Source organism: Vombatus ursinus, unplaced genomic scaffold (genome assembly GCF_900497805.2).
Source record: "Vombatus ursinus unplaced genomic scaffold, bare-nosed wombat genome assembly UNPS02014962.1, whole genome shotgun sequence".
Lineage (NCBI taxonomy): Eukaryota > Metazoa > Chordata > Mammalia > Diprotodontia > Vombatidae > Vombatus > Vombatus ursinus.
The window spans coordinates 2041366-2057345 of record NW_020954740.1 but is presented as its reverse complement, the minus strand read 5'-3'; positions in this window follow the sequence as shown (position 1 = coordinate 2057345).

The window sequence follows — 15980 nt, the reverse complement described above, 5'->3', positions numbered from 1 at the left end:
ATAGCATCTGCTGATTGCAAGAAGATCAAGTATGATATGCCTGTTTGTGATGCCAGCTGCAAGGGCCATAGCCGCAGGAGGAGCCTTACCATTTGTAATCTTTGCCCAGGGCAATAAAGGTACCACTTTCTGCATAAATCTGGTTCAAGCCCCCCAGCATGGCAGAGCCCTTCAGGAACTTGCTTTTCTTTTTTTCCCTCTGTATCCTTCCACTGAAGGACTTGTTTTTCCCTTAAACTCTCTCAATTACAGGTCAGTAATATTTTCTTATAGATAGCAAGAACAATACTTAATTAGGCTTTTAAAAGGTTTGAATTTAGCTTTAACTATAGTGATTTTTTTCCCAGCATGTGTTGAGGGAGGAGAGAAGCCAACATCCAGGAAATGAAAGGGAAGGCTCAGCAGGCGGGAGGACAAAGTTTATAGCAAGAACATTAGACTGGACAGCAAAGAAGCATGGTACACTATGCAAGCAATAGGTAACATGAGACTTAATACTTACACAACCCTTTTTTAGATAAAGATTGGAAATAACCGTTCAAGCCATTCCCCTTCTCTCCCCACCACACACACACACACACACACACACACACACACACACACACACACACCCCTTTGTGTGCTAGAGTCAGGTAGCAAGCATTGCTGGGTCCAGCTTATAAAGAAGAAAAAGGGAAAAATAGAGACAATTTCGAGTAGTGGAAAGAATAGATTTAGAATTGGGGCCATGGGCACAAATGGCAACTCTTCCATTTATTATCTATGTGACTTTGAGCAACCCTTATATGTAAAAATCAGATTTAACCTGGTTTCTGAAGTCCTTCCACTTAAGAATCTATGATCCTCATCAAGTTGGACAGTCAATAAAAGCTACTGATGCTAAAGGAGCCTTAAGAGGATAGGTCTCTAAGGCTCTGGCCTCTTGTTGTTATTGTTGTTATTGTTGTTGTTGCTGTTGTTGTTGTACTCAATGTAAAGAATTCCTGGTGTGGAAATTCCATCCACCAATGCATATCAGCAGCTCATCTGTTATAATCATAGAGAATTGCCTTGAATATTGAGAATTTAAGTGACTTGCCCATGATCATAGTTAGAAAATGTCAAAAAGAAGCCTTGACCCCAAGTCTTTTTGACTCCAAGGTCAACCTTTTATCCACTATATTATATATCCTATTTCCCTCTGTTTTTAACAAAATTAGTAAATAATTAAATCTGGGAAAATTAGGTGATGGTGGAATGTTAAAGTAGGTTAAACTGAGGCAATGACCTTAAGTGAAAAGATCCCCAAGTTAGGAGTCAGGAAACCTGGATTCTCATAGCAGAACTGCAATTAATCAGCTTGTGACCTTGAACAAGACCCTAAGTCTCTCTGGACTTCATTTTTTTCATCTATAAGCTGACAGAGTAGAAATCAAAGGTGAAGAACATGAAGCCCTCCAATTACATGGGGCCCACAACATGCCTGAATGTGGTCTGAATAAGATTAAAATGTAATTGGGAAATATCTAACAAAATAAATAAAAATACAATAAAGCAAAGATAATGTTCATGCAATTTTCTAATTGAATGAATTTTCTAATGCCCCTAGGGACCCTTACATATATTATTTTCTTTTAATGGCCCCTATTTTTATTTGAGTTTAACATCATTGGAATAGATAATCTCTAAGATGATAGCCCCTTCCAGTCCCAAAACTCTATAGTTCCATGAGAAAATATGAGTAGTTAAGGAGAGCATGAATGGGTCTCAATAGAAATAGTCTTGATTTATGTAGAAATCATGACTGAAATGAGTTTTCTAGGCCTCTCAGTTCTATGTTGGGAGGTGTTTCGAATGAAATTAAAAGAGAAATGAATCTTTGATGATTCATGATGAAATCCCCCTACCCCCTCCCCAGCATAAGTCTTCTATCTCTGGGGCAAAGTCAGTATCTAAATATGAGAGTTTGTGAGGTCCAGGAAGCTGCAAGTTGAACTTCTTAAAAGAAGGATACAAGAATGAATAAGACAAGTAAGCAGGGGTCCTGGAAACTGTAATTAGTAATAATTTGATTGCCTAGGATACTGTGAAAAGAAGGAGGCTGGTCTTGTTTACTGCAGGGCTTAGTGCCTTTGGGGAGGCTAAATCAGACTTCATATTAATGCTAAGCACCAATGATTTATTGCCTCTTAAAAACATGTTTGGTGACACTTTCATGAAACCATGAGAAAAAACAATCATGAAATTGTTTAAAATTTGAAATAATTTACTTTAAGCAGAAGCTGAGGAAGATGAGACAAACTGTTATTCCACAGAACATCAGCAGACAACAGTAGTTAAAAATGATAAACAAAATTAAATTCCAAATGTAAAATACTCAACTCAATGTCATGCCATTGAGCTGAAATTAGTAGTTTGTTCATGTGCATGTGTGTGTATATGCATGTGTGTATATGTGAGAAAGAGAAACAGAGGGACAGAGACAGACAAAGATAGGGACGGACACACACACATACACATACACACACACCCAGAAAATTTAAAACCAGGGCAAGAGATGAAAATGTGGGTCTGAATTTGTTGAGCTATTGATTTTTCCTTATTTCATGCCAGGGTCTTGAGGTCAAAATATACAATGCGTCAGCAGGGATACAACTTTCATTAAGTTTATCAGTAGACGTCAGTTTGCCAGTATGCATGCCAGTACACGTTGGCTAAAAATAGGCACTGCCTGGCACTACTGGGGTCATTTTCCCATGATATAAGCACCAGTTTCCAGAACTGAAGCCAAATTCCTTAGAGAAAAGAAAGGAAAACCATTTAATGCAGTTCTAAGATTCTTCTCAAAATGATTATAGGCCCAACACATTTAAGTATGAGGCCTTGAGTTACATGGGTGGAGAAAGGAGAGGAAAAGATATTTATTGAATTCTTTCCAAATAAAACTAGTTTCTATTGATCTTATTAATATAAATGTCCCCTGAAATTTGAAATATAAGGATGCCAATTGCATAAATTTAATTTCCAGTATAACCTCTACATAGAATTATGAGTCATCCTAAACACAGATGAAATTCCTATAGAAACTTTTCTCCAAATTGTTAAACAATACCAAAAAAAAAATCACACCATACATTATATTGGACACTAGTAAGCTGAAAACTACATAACCAAAGGAGGAAATATGAATAAAAAGGCTTCAGTGATCTGCCTGCTGAACCATCCAGGGCAAAACCACTGCTGTCTTCTCAACCCAGTGAGTCATGGTATTACTACTAATACAAAACTGCTAATAAATCAAACTGGAAAGAAAGCTTTGGGCATTATTTAAAAAAAAAAAAAAAGTATGTGCCAAGATTGTTTTTTTTTTTTTTTCAAATTTTTGCTCTAAATATAGGGTAGAATATAAACAACTAGTTTCTATATACTAAGTTCCCAGAAAGGAATTATAACATGAGTGTGATGTCCGATCAAAAGGGTTAGCAAAATAAAGACAGATGGCAGCAAATTAAGTCTAACACTCAATGCTAACACTTTACAGCTATGTTGCTATTACAGACTTCTCCACCACACTGATTCAGATTTCAACTTGACATTGATCCCAAAAATATATGCAGCACCATCTGCTGCTCAAATATCATTCAAAGGAAAGGAAGTGACCATTTGAAATCTCAGTATTAAAAGCTGCATCTACAGTAAACACCTTTCTAATAGGAAAAAGACTAAGTAAGAATTCAGGTGGCCCAAAAGCTAGAAGACATAGGAGGGGGAAGTAAAGTCAGCCAGATTTCCCAGGCTCAACTGACTTCCCACCCAACAGTTCTGTAATGGGATGTAGTGACATGCTCCCACAAATCCTTACAGAAAGTAAAACAAAAATGTAATTTGCATAATGTTAAAAACAGGTTTTCATCTAAAATTCTTGACTGTAGTGTACTCTCCCTTGCTTTTCTTCTATCAAGAGACGATGATAACCCCTATAGGAGATTAAAGGGAGGTTTTCATTGTATCTGATACAGAAAGAGGTCAGAATATCTCATAAGTAACTACACGTATATATCTTCAGGTCAGAGAGCAACCAACAGTCATGCAATTCCAGGAAAGTTTGCGTTTCCAAGGAAACCGTTCCTAGCTGTGGACAAGCAACTTCTTCACATGCTAAACACACAGACAACCTTTTGTTTTTTTTTAAGCTCTATACGGGTCAAGATGTAGAGAGGTTTCAATTATGGGAGCAATCTCAAAGTCAATGATGTTTCTTTCAGTCCCGGCCCATCTTGGGATGGGGGAAAGGGGGGGTGATAGATGAAACATTGGCTAATAATGATTCAGAATTGTTTAATGCACTGTTTTGACAGACTTCAAATCCTTAAAGGAAAAGAAAACCTCTTAATAATAAAACAGAGACAGAGATGGAAATACAAGTAAGCAATACACACTATAATGGAAGATATTTGAAGCTATTTTGACATTTTCCCCAAACAATACTCTTTATGCAAATTAGTAAACTAGAGCAAGGATATTCATGAGGTAGGAAAACATTTTCAGGGTGTGTGTGTGGGGGGAAAGTGTTTAACTTTTTTTTTCTAACATCAATTTTCCAACATCAAAATGATGACCTAAATAAGACTCATTTGTTATAAACACAGAAAAGTGCATACATCTAACAGTGTAATTTAATTCCTTAGTTCCTTCATTATAACAGATTAAAATGTCACATGAACTCAGAGAAACTCTGACCACTGAGGTGCCCACACTGTCCCAGCCCTTTAATTGACTAGTAAATTGATGGAAACTGAAGAGGATGCACAGAAGTAGCGTGGTCAAGTAGATAGTAATGTGTCTGGAGTCAGAACACCTAGGTTCAAATTCAAGAGCTGCAACTTACTACCTGTGTGACCTTGGGCCAGTCAGTTAACTTCTCTGACCCTTAATTTCCTCATTTATAAAATGAGGGAATTGAACAAGATGATTTCTAAAGTGAGCTGTGAATAGAAATTATTCTGAGGATAAATTTAGCTGCATCTGGGAAAGAGGTAATCATCTCCTAGAAAGTCCAGCCTTTGCCCCCAGATGGGTTAGGGGTGAAGGCACTTGAGCCCTAGGACAGGAGATCCAACTGTAGGTACAGCCAGGGAAAAGCGAGTGACCCAATCCTTTCCCTCTTCATGACTTCCCTCTCTCACTCTTTCTTCAGGGGCCTCCTATTCCCCTAACTCCCACAACAGATAGGGTAGAATGAGGGATGGGGGTGGGGGAGGTGAGGCCGTTGGAGAAACACAGGAAGTGAGGACAATGGACTACAATGGAGAGGAAGTGTCTTTACCTCCAACATTGGTGCTTGGGCAAAGTTCCAGTAGTCCTAGCCTAGTCTCTTTTCTTTCTGAGACTTTGAGTCTATAAACTTAATTGAACAAGGGCCTAAGAGAGCTGCCTCAGGGTCAGAGAAGTGAAGAGCCATCTAGGGTCATGAACTCGAAGATTTAGAGCTGAGAGGGGCCTGTGGGCAAGTGTCAGCAATGAGAGTTGAATGACGCTCTTCATAATTTTAAGTCCAGAACTCTATTGGTTTAACCAGCTGCCTCTTGGGCTACTTAGCTACTAAATTAAAAAAAAAAAAAAGAAGAAGCTTATATATTAAAGGTCTTGTTTAAAAAAAAAAAAAAGACCTTTGCCTACCAAAAAGAAGTGCCCTAAAAATAGCTATATGTTACATTAGACAATAAAAAAATAAGAAAACTGACAATGCAAGGTAGAATCTTGTGATGCTTTGCTCTCTGCCCAAACAAAATTGACATTTCCTCTTGTGTACTCAACAACAACTAGCAGCATAAAGAACACACCACAGTATCAATAAAGTAGTAAGATCGCAGTTCAGATAGAGCCTTTCAACCATATTCCACGTTCAGAGGAAAAGAAATATGTTTGCTTCCACTTCAAGCAAAGAAGCTTTCACTAATATTTTGTTCCAGTCTGATATATGTCCACATGTGTGCAAGTATCAGTTATAAAGTTTCCCCCTTCTGCCATTAACCCAAAGAAAGGTTAAGCAAAAGACCAAGCAGTCTCTGCCACAAAAACACTGTGTCAGAACCTGGAAGTAAGCCAGCCAGAACAGCAGGGGTGGTCGCTCTGATAAGTGCATTTCAGAATTCTCCATAGAAGGGCAGCAATGGAAAAGAGATTTCAGATAAGATAAGACCCTGTAAGAAAGAAAACAACCTCTTCAGAAGACAAATTGCAAAAGGTAGGAAGGGCTTCTCAGACAGAAAACTACAAACATGCTGAGCGAAGGAAGGACACTCCCTGCAGCTGTCTGAGGCTGACCACTTTTGCATTTTAATATTCCTTATTTTTTGCTGCCATGTGCTCTAGAAGTTGCTTTTAGTGTTACGAATCTTAACAGGCTTGTGATCTTTGAAACACTAAGTATGAATATTTTCCATGATGCCAAAGGTGCAAAGAAGCAAAAAGAATTTCCTGGCCTATGAGAAGTGAATAGATGTAATTAATGCCTAATACAAATTAATACAACAAAATATTGAAAGTAACCCATGGAAGGAATAGGTAGGAATCACGAGACTGCCATTCATTTTCAGTATTTTCTGTAAGCCTCACTGCTTCTTCAGTAGAGGGCACTATGAGATGAAAAGTTGTTGAAAGCTAAACAATACAGGCTTTTAATTGAGAACTAAGATTGTAGTTGTAATGTGGCAAGTTTAAACAAAAGAATCTCTTTCCACCCCTACTTCTATTCTCTGTGTGAAGAAAATTATAATCCTTTCAGAGTGGTCACTGTTCTTTCATTTAGGGGTAAATTCCAGTTTTTAAGGTGTTAACAGACAGGGCATCCACCAATACAGACAGAATTGCACCACTGGGTTGGAGCCCAAGTTATTATCAGGAATTTGCTATGAGATAGACCTTTTACAGTAGAGAAATCTGTATACATTGCTGAAAATGTAAGTATTTTATAATGAAAAGCCCTTGTCAAACCATAGATTGGGGCAAGAATAAGGGTATGGGGGTAGAAAGAATTGTTGCAAGTGAATCTTCCATTCTTTCCATCACTTGATGGCAACTTCCACCATAGTTATCCTATGTCCTAGTCATCTTAGTGGTAAGGATTCTTGAAGCATACATGTTCACTCAGTAACAGTACCCAAAATAAAATCAAGAATGCATGAGAAACAAAGGAGGAAAATAGGAAACTCTTTCCTGAATAACTCTATCAGATCCCTGTTATTCTTTCATTTAGGGATGAAGAAAAAAAAGAAATTTACATGATAACTATATATTTAAAAAGGAATAGCAAGTTGTATGTAATAGATTTGCAGTTTCATGTGCAATCATCCTTTTATATTATACTATGTTATGGAAATACTTGTTTATTCCATAAATTAAAAATAAAAGAAATTTTTTAAAAAATATATGCAGAAAAATCATAGACCTGAGTAGTGAACTAGAAAATGTCGAGGGAAAACAACTCACTCTCTGCCACAGAGCCAGAAAGAGGGTATCTGGGCCCCCACCTGAAAATCTCTAGTGAAGGGAAATCCACAATATCCTGAGAAGGTAGAAGGGTCCCCCTTATAGGTAGCTTTAATTGTAAAGTTTTCCCTTACATGTAAACTAAAAATGCTTCTCCACAAGTTCCACTAAAGTATTAGTATTAGTTCTGCCTTCTGAGTCTAATCTCTTTTACCCATGATAGCCTTTAAGATTTGTAAGGATAGCTATTAGGTCCCTTCTGAAACTTCATAGTAGCTAAAGACCACCATTTTCTTCTGATTCTCATCCTCATTTATTATATTATTATTTTGTACTAGATGATACTGTTTGATACTAAAGCCTATATCCTCTGTAACCAATAGAAATAAATTATTTTAAGAGTAGAAAACCGTCTTTTATTCCTTTCAGCTCCTTTCCACTGTCTCCCTTTCCAAAAATAGCACTTTGTTCATGGAAGTCACTCTATCAATGCTTGTTGACTTAATTAACAAACAGTGGACAGGCAGGTAGGGCAGCTAGGTGGTGCAGTAGATGGAGCAACTGACCTGGAGTCAGGAAGACTCATCTTCCTGAGTTCAAATCTGGCTGCAGACAGATTTGTAGTGGCTGTGTGACCCTGGGCAAGTCACTTAACCTTGTCTGCCTTAGTTTCCTCATCTATAAATGAGTTGGAGAAGAAAAAGGTAAAGTACTCCAGTATCGTTACCAAGAAAACCCCAACTAGGGTCACAAAGAGTTGAACATGACTGAAATGACTCAACAACAACAGGGACGGGGAAGTAAAAGGCATAAAGAAGAATTAAGGATGGGGCAGCTAGATGGCCCAGTGGATAGAGCTCTGGCCTTGGAGTCAGGAGGACCTGATTTCAAATCCGATCTCAGACACATGATACTTATTAGCTGTGTGACCCTGGGCAAGTCACTTAACCCCAGTTGCCTCACCAAAAAAAAAAAAGAATTGGGGACAAGTAACACTCTCTCTGAGCTGATGATGGTAATTGTATATCCATGTAACTGTTTCAGACAAGGATTACTTTGGCTGTTCTGAAGTATTTGGTCTCTGAGACTGCAGGGAAGCACTTGTTTTATTGAGATACAAAGGATACAATTCTCAGGCAGTGGTACCAGAATGCATAGTGAATATCATTTATGAGGAATAGGTTAGACCACCCTTCAGTACTCCTAGGAGCTCCTTTGCTACAAAATGATCACTTGCGACAGGCTGCCTTCCTCTTAGGTCATCCCTCTGGGGGAAGTTCCTTAGAGGCTCATACCTGCTGCACTGTTTATTACTCAACTGCACCACAGCCTAACTTAACTTCCAGCCTACCAAGAGCTCCTTATAGCTTTCCAACTGCCTTATGAAAGTCGCTGGAGAAATTGTCCACTGTCAGGCAGAGGATTCTGGCTGTCTTCCCTAATTGAGTCTAAGTTGCTGTGGGATTGTGACTGTGTGTAGAGAGACACTTTTCTTTTCCTCATATTCTAGAGTAGGGGGAGCCAAAATTGTAAAAAGGAGGCTAGAATTGTGCAAGTGCACAGAAGGTTGGTGGGGTTTGAGTTAGCTCAATGTTACATGAGGAAGAGGAAGAATGAAAGAGAGGATGAGAGAGAGCAGCTGCCACACGGAGGGGGTGGGGATTACCAGAGACACCTCTGCTGTGCCTGTTACTGTTACCGCTGCTGGTGCTGATACTGCCTCACATAGGGCAGAGAAGCTAGGAAAGGGCTATAGCCTCCCATCTTAGGGAGAACTTCACATAGTGAAACCCCTAATTCCCATCTCTTGCATTGAGTTTTCCCTTACCCTGAAACATTATATGACATTCTGCACTTTTTAAAAAGTCTTATTCATTCTACCTGACATCTGTTTCTCAAATGAAAATAGGTCTCTCAGAATTACTATTTGTGGTGTTCTTGTATCCTTGAGGACATGGAGAAAGAAGTGATTCTCATTTCTAATTTTCCAGGATCACCAGCTGATAGTGGGATTCAAGATAAACCAAAAAGATTTTGTTGATAAATATTATTATAACTCTTTCAAATCAGGGGAAATAGATTATTTCAGGCCATCCTAGACTGCCAAGCAAAAGAAAATGAGTGTAGAGTTCTAGGAAGAAAGAGACTTAATAAGGAAAATGTCCCTTTAAGGCATAATCATTCAGTTGTGTCTGATTCTACTTGACTCTGGGGACTTTTGTCCTTGGGTTTTCTTGGCAAAGATACTGGAGTGGTTTGCCATTTCTTTCTCCAGTTTGTCCCCATTTTGCAGATAAGGAACTGAGGCCAAAAAAAGTGACTTGCCCAGCGTCACACAGCTAGTAAGTGACTGAGGTCAGATTTGAACTCAGATCTTCCTGACTCCAAGTCTAGTGCTCTATTCACTGCACCACCTAGCTGTTCTTATAGGTAGTAGCCTAGGGCAATTTTCTCTTATTGATCCAACAAGTTAAATGAAACCACCGTATCCCTGCTGAATGAAGCTGAGGGAGGGAGAGGGAGAGGGAAAGGAAGGAGAAGAGAAAGAGAGAGAGAGAGACAGAGAGAGAGAGAGAGAGAGAGATTCCTGAAGGAAGAAGTTGGGAAAGAATAGCTCTGGCTATAGGGAGTACCTAATTATCTCCAGATAGCCATCACAGGTACTATCAGAAGTATTTTCTCCTCTGATATTCACACAACCCTATGAGGTAGGTCACAGCATTATTATCCCCACTTAATAGACAAGTAAACTGAAACTCAAAGAGATTTAGTAGCCAACCTAAGATCACATAGCTAGCAAGTAGGGGAGCTAGGATTAAAGCCCAAGCTTCCTGACTCCGTAGTCTTGCCACTATGTTATTTCTGCCTAAACATTCTAAAAGGTTTCCAGAAAAACAAGTTTACAAGAGGGATTTTGACTATTTTCTGGTATTCATTTCTTCCATGTAATGCCATAAACCCTAACAAAGTGTGAACTAGAAGAGCATATTTTATTACATTGTATTAGCTGCTAGGTAGTATGGTGGATAGAGCACTGGACTTGGAGTCTGGGATACTTGAGGTCAAATCCAGTCTCAGACACTTAATAGCTTGGTGACCCTGGGCAAGTCACTTAACCTCTATCTGCCTTAGTTCCTTCTTCCATCAAGTGAGAATATTAATAGCACCTTTCTCCCAGGGTTCCTGTGAGGGGGGGGATGAGATAATACTTGAAACATATTTATAAACCTTAAAGTCTATATAAATACTAGCTATCATCATCATCATTATCACTATTATGCAGAAAGCCCATTGTCTATTCATAACTCTATCAACAATGTGCATGTGAAAATATTGTCTCAGAGGCTATACTGAGCAACAAAAGTCAACTTTACCAGCAGATGTAGAGAGGTGTCCTTAGGGAGGATAAGGAGATTTATGAATAAATGTGATTTTAATGTGATTTTTTTTCCCACACATATTTGGTCCACATATTTGATTTTTTCTATGCTACATAACATCTTCAGGTGGTAGCACCTAAATGGCTTCAAAAGTCTCACCAACAGTAAATCACTCCCAAATTTTTAGGATGGGGAAATTACTATCAATTAGTGCAATTAGTATCAATCTGATGCCTAGCATGGGGTAGCATTTGAATAGCTCAAACCTCCGGAATTCAGATTTGGCAAAAAAAAAAAAAAAGTGAAGCGGAACACCAAAAATAGTCCAGAAAATTGCCTGAGGACATTAGAGACCATTACAGTAATGGTGGTATAGTACAATACCATTCTGCTGCATACATGAGGTGGCAGCTAATTCGTTAGGTGGCTGCAATATTTGGTGACAAGTTACAGGCCTTAAAATGCCAGCTATTAATTTTGTTGTCTGTTACCTAGTTTAAATATTCGTAGTGGTATAACATGTAGATTTAGCCCTATTAGAAAGCCTCTGTAGAGTCTAATTTTGAGCAATAGAAAAGTTATCTATCAGCTTATCATTTACTAATACTGTAGTTTCTGAATGCTGGAGAAGAGTGGGATGTTGGTCTCCTTAAAGAGAATGTGTGTGTCCCCGTATTTTCTACTAGAGAGAGGACAACCCCCTTTTTAAAACATTTCTAAATATGGTCAATAGAATTCAGTTCTATTTTTTTCCATGTCATATATACATATATGTGTATGTATGTGTATATGTATATATGTATGTGTATATACACACGTGTGTATAAATGCAAGTATGTATGTATGTATTTTAAATAGTTTTCATAATCACTTTAACAAAGAGGGTGAACTTCCTTGCAGTTTTAGCCCTTTAAGTAAGTCAGCTCTCCTACTCAGGTATGTGGCATATAGATATGTACATTATTATTTATAATTTATTAATATTGTTTGAACCTAGCTTTATGTGACTAAAAAATTATCCAACTGAAAAAGCTTAGTGTAGAGGTCAGGCTGACCTCAGAGATACTCCAGGGAAGCAAATGGTTGTAAGGAATGTTTAGATCCCACCCAGTTTTTGTTCTCAGTCTATTCAAGTCTTCTTTGGAATCCACCCAAAGTTTATGTTTTGGGTTCCCCAAAATAGAATGACTTACCTAAAGATACACATCTCAAACTGCCCATTTCTTGGAGACTACCTACTGCCTACATGAGGCCAATCAGACAAATGTCTGAACTCTATATGCTGTAACCTAGCAAAAACTTGAAGAGGAAATCATTCCTTCTCTCTGGCTCTCCTATCAAATGACCTACTAAATTTCTCTCTAAACCTATTTCAGATTTTGAGATTTGTTCTTGCAAACAAGTGCCATCCACATTTACAAATGGGGACAGGAGCAAGTTTAAATTGTATATACCAATCGAAGGATTAGTAGTTAATCTGAAATGGTAAATAATAGTTTTTAATATTCATATTTGACCTTGGAAGGTATTTTTGTAATTGTATCTGAATATCAACATGTTTGACTTTCTGGGAATTCACTTCAAAAAGAGGTCAGTCACGCTGTGCAGACCTGACTAAGAAGCTTAAATGCTTTCCAATTTTCTCATTCTACCCCAAGCTCAACTTTCCTGAAACAGATTCCTTGCTGGGAAAAGTCCTGATCTCTGGGACTGATGCCCTATCCCAGTTTAAGCAGAACTACTGTTTTTCAGACCTGCTTAGAACAGAAACAAGCACTAGGAAGAATCTATGACTTCCTTCCCCCTTGGAGAATTCACTGAAGCCTACTCTGTTATAGTAAATGTCTTAGGTAAATATGGAACTGAAATGGCGTGACATGAGGATCATGTTTGATCAGAGGCAGGATTTGAACCCAGACATTCCTTATTAATAGCCCAAGTTATCTCTTAACTAAATAAAATATGTGCTAAATATGTATCAATAGAGGGAGATGCCAATAAAAGCAAGGTATTAAATAGAACATGCTAGGTGCTTAAAATACATCTGAAAACAATAATAATCCTTCTCATTTATATAGATTGTAAAGTTCACAAACAACTTTCATAGATCACAGATCACTGGATTTAGCATGGGACGAAACCCTAGACATCATTTATCTCAATACCCTCATTTTATAGATGAGGAGCTGAGGACTACAGAGGTGAAATGATTTTCCCAAAATGCTACTTATAGGTAGTAAATAGCAGGCCCAATTTCTCTGAATTGAAACTCATTGCCCTTTCCATAAAAGCAACAACCCTGCAAGATAAACAGTGCAAATTTTTATTAACTCCATTTTACACATGAGGAAACCAAGTCTCACAAGTTCACAGAGCTAATTAACATGTGTTTGAGGCAGGATTTGAATCCAGGTCTCTTGACTCCATGTCCAAAAATATTTTCTCTATGCCACATTGGTTTTCCAAGAGTTTATACATGACACAATACAAGAGTTTATACATGAGATTGCACTAGATAGTATAGTGGATAGAGCACTAGGCCTGGCATGAGGAAAACCTGAGTTCAAATTCAACCTCAAACACCTAGATAAGTCACTTAATACTGTTTGCCTCAGTTTTCTCATCTGTAAAATAAGCTGGAGAAGGAAATGGCAAACCACTCCAGTATCTTTGCAAAGAAAACCACAATGGGGTCATAAAGAGTAGGATGTGAGTGAATTGACTGAACAACAACAATGTAAATGATGAAAAATTTGACTATATCATTTGGCAAATTAGTACCAAAACTAGTACCCAAACTTCTATGTACTGTATTTAGTCCACTATGTTATTTCTAGATGAAGCTGTTTTTTTTTTTTATTTCTACATTGAGATTACTGAAGAAAATGTATGGCATCACTAAGAACCACAGTATTTCTAAGATAGTATTTCATCTTCCAACATTTTTTAATGTTGTTAATTTAGTTTTCAACATTCCCTTCCACAAGATTTTGAGTTCCACATTTTCTCCCCATCTCATTCCTCCCCCCACCCCAAGATGACATGCATTCTGTATACCCCTTCCCCTAATCTGCCCTCCCTTCTATCTCTTCCCCCCTTCTCTTATCCCCTTCCCCTTCTATTTTCCTGTAGGGTAGAATAGATTTCTATACCCCATTTCCTGTATTTCTTATTTCCCAGTTGCATGTGAAAACAATTTTTTTAACTTTTGTTTTTAAAACTTTGGGTTCCAAATATTCTCCCTTCCTCCCTCCCCACCCACCCTCATGGAAAAGGCAAGTAACTCGATACAGGTTATACATGTGTAGTCATGCAAAACACTTCCACAGTAATCATGTTGTGAAAAACTAAGTATACTTCCCTTCATCCTATCCCGCCCCCCATTTATTCTATTCTCTCTTTTGACCCTGTCCCTCCTCAAAAGTGTTTGCTTCTGATTACCCCCTTCCCCAATCTGCTCTCCCCTCTATCATCCCCCTGCTCTCTTGTCCCCTTTCCCCACTATTTTCCTGAAAGGTAAGAGGTTTCCATATCCAATTGAATGTGTATGTTATTCCCTCCTTGAGCCAAATCTGATGAGAATAAGATTCATTTATTCCCTTTCACCTTCCCCCATTTCCCCTACACTGTAAAAGCCTTTTCTTGTCTGTTTCATGTGAGATAATTTACCCCATTCTACCTCTCGCTTTCTCCTTCTCCCAGTATAATCCTCTCTCACCCCTTAATTTTATTCTCCAGATATCACCCCTTCATCTTTAACTCACCCTGTGCCCTCTATCTATCTATCTATCTATCTATCTATCTATCTATCTATCTATCTATCTATCTATCTGTCTGTCTGTCTGTCTGTCTGTCTGTCTGTCTGTCTATCTATCTATCTGTCTATACATCCATATAATTTTTTTTTCCCTCCAACTACCCTAATACTGACAAAGGTCTCTCTGGAAAATAAAATTAAGGGGTTAGAGATATCATATTCCAGAGGACAAAGGAGATAGGATTGCAACCAAGAACCACCTACCCAGCAAAACTGAGTATAATCCTTCGGGGGGGAAATGGTCATTCAGTGAAATAGGGGACTTTTAAGCATTCTTGATGAAAAGACCAGAGCTGAATAGAAAATTTGACTTTCAAATACAAGACTCAAGTGAAGCATGAAGAAGTAAACAGGAAAGAGAAATCATAAGAGACTTATTAAGGTTGAAATGTTTACATTGCCTAAAAAAAAGAAAAAAAAAAGGCAATTGGTGTTAAGTGACTTGCCCAGGGTCACACAGCTAGTCAGTGTCAAGTGTTTGGTCTGAGGTCAGATTTGAACTCAGGTCCTTCTGACTTCAAGGCCAGTGGTCTATCCACTGTGCCACCTAGCTGCCCCTAGGCTATCTTTAAGGTGTTATTTTCTCCAGTATTTTTTTGGGGTCTCCTTTAGCAAGCTGTTGACTTGTTTTTCATGATTTTCTTGCATCACTCTCATTTCTCTTCCTAGATTTTCCTCTACTTCTCTTACTTGTTTCTCAAAATCCTTTTTGAGCTCTTCCATGGCCTGGGACTGATTCATATTTTTCTTGGAGGCTTTGGATGTAGGAGATTTGATTTTGTTGTCTTCTTCTGTTTGTATGTTTTGATCTTCTTTGTTACCAATGAAAGATTCTATGGTCTGACTTTTTTTGGACCTTTGTTTATTCATGATCCCAGTCAATTACTTGAGTTTTAAACTCTTTGTTACAGTAGGAGTCTGCTTCCAGTGTGGAGAATGTACTGTCCCAAGCTTTGGGGGTTTTGTGCAACTGTTTTCAGAAATACTTCTAGGGACCTGTAAATTTTCAGTTCTTCCAAGGTGGTATGATAAGAGATGAGGTGTTTACTCCTCTCCTGGCCTGTGCTCTGGTCTGTTAGTGACCACAAGCACTCTTTTCTGCCTTGGAACCATGAGGATTTCCTTTCCACTGCCACTACAAGCTCCACCATACCAGCACTCCCCCTTGCCCCAGGACTGCCACCCAAAACTGTGACCCAGATCTAAGCACAGGCAAAGCGAGAGAATCCTGCACCAGTAGAGAGATCCCTGCAATCCCCCTCTGGTCAGCCACTTAATTCCCCCTCAGTCTGTGAGCCAGAAGCTCCAGAGGC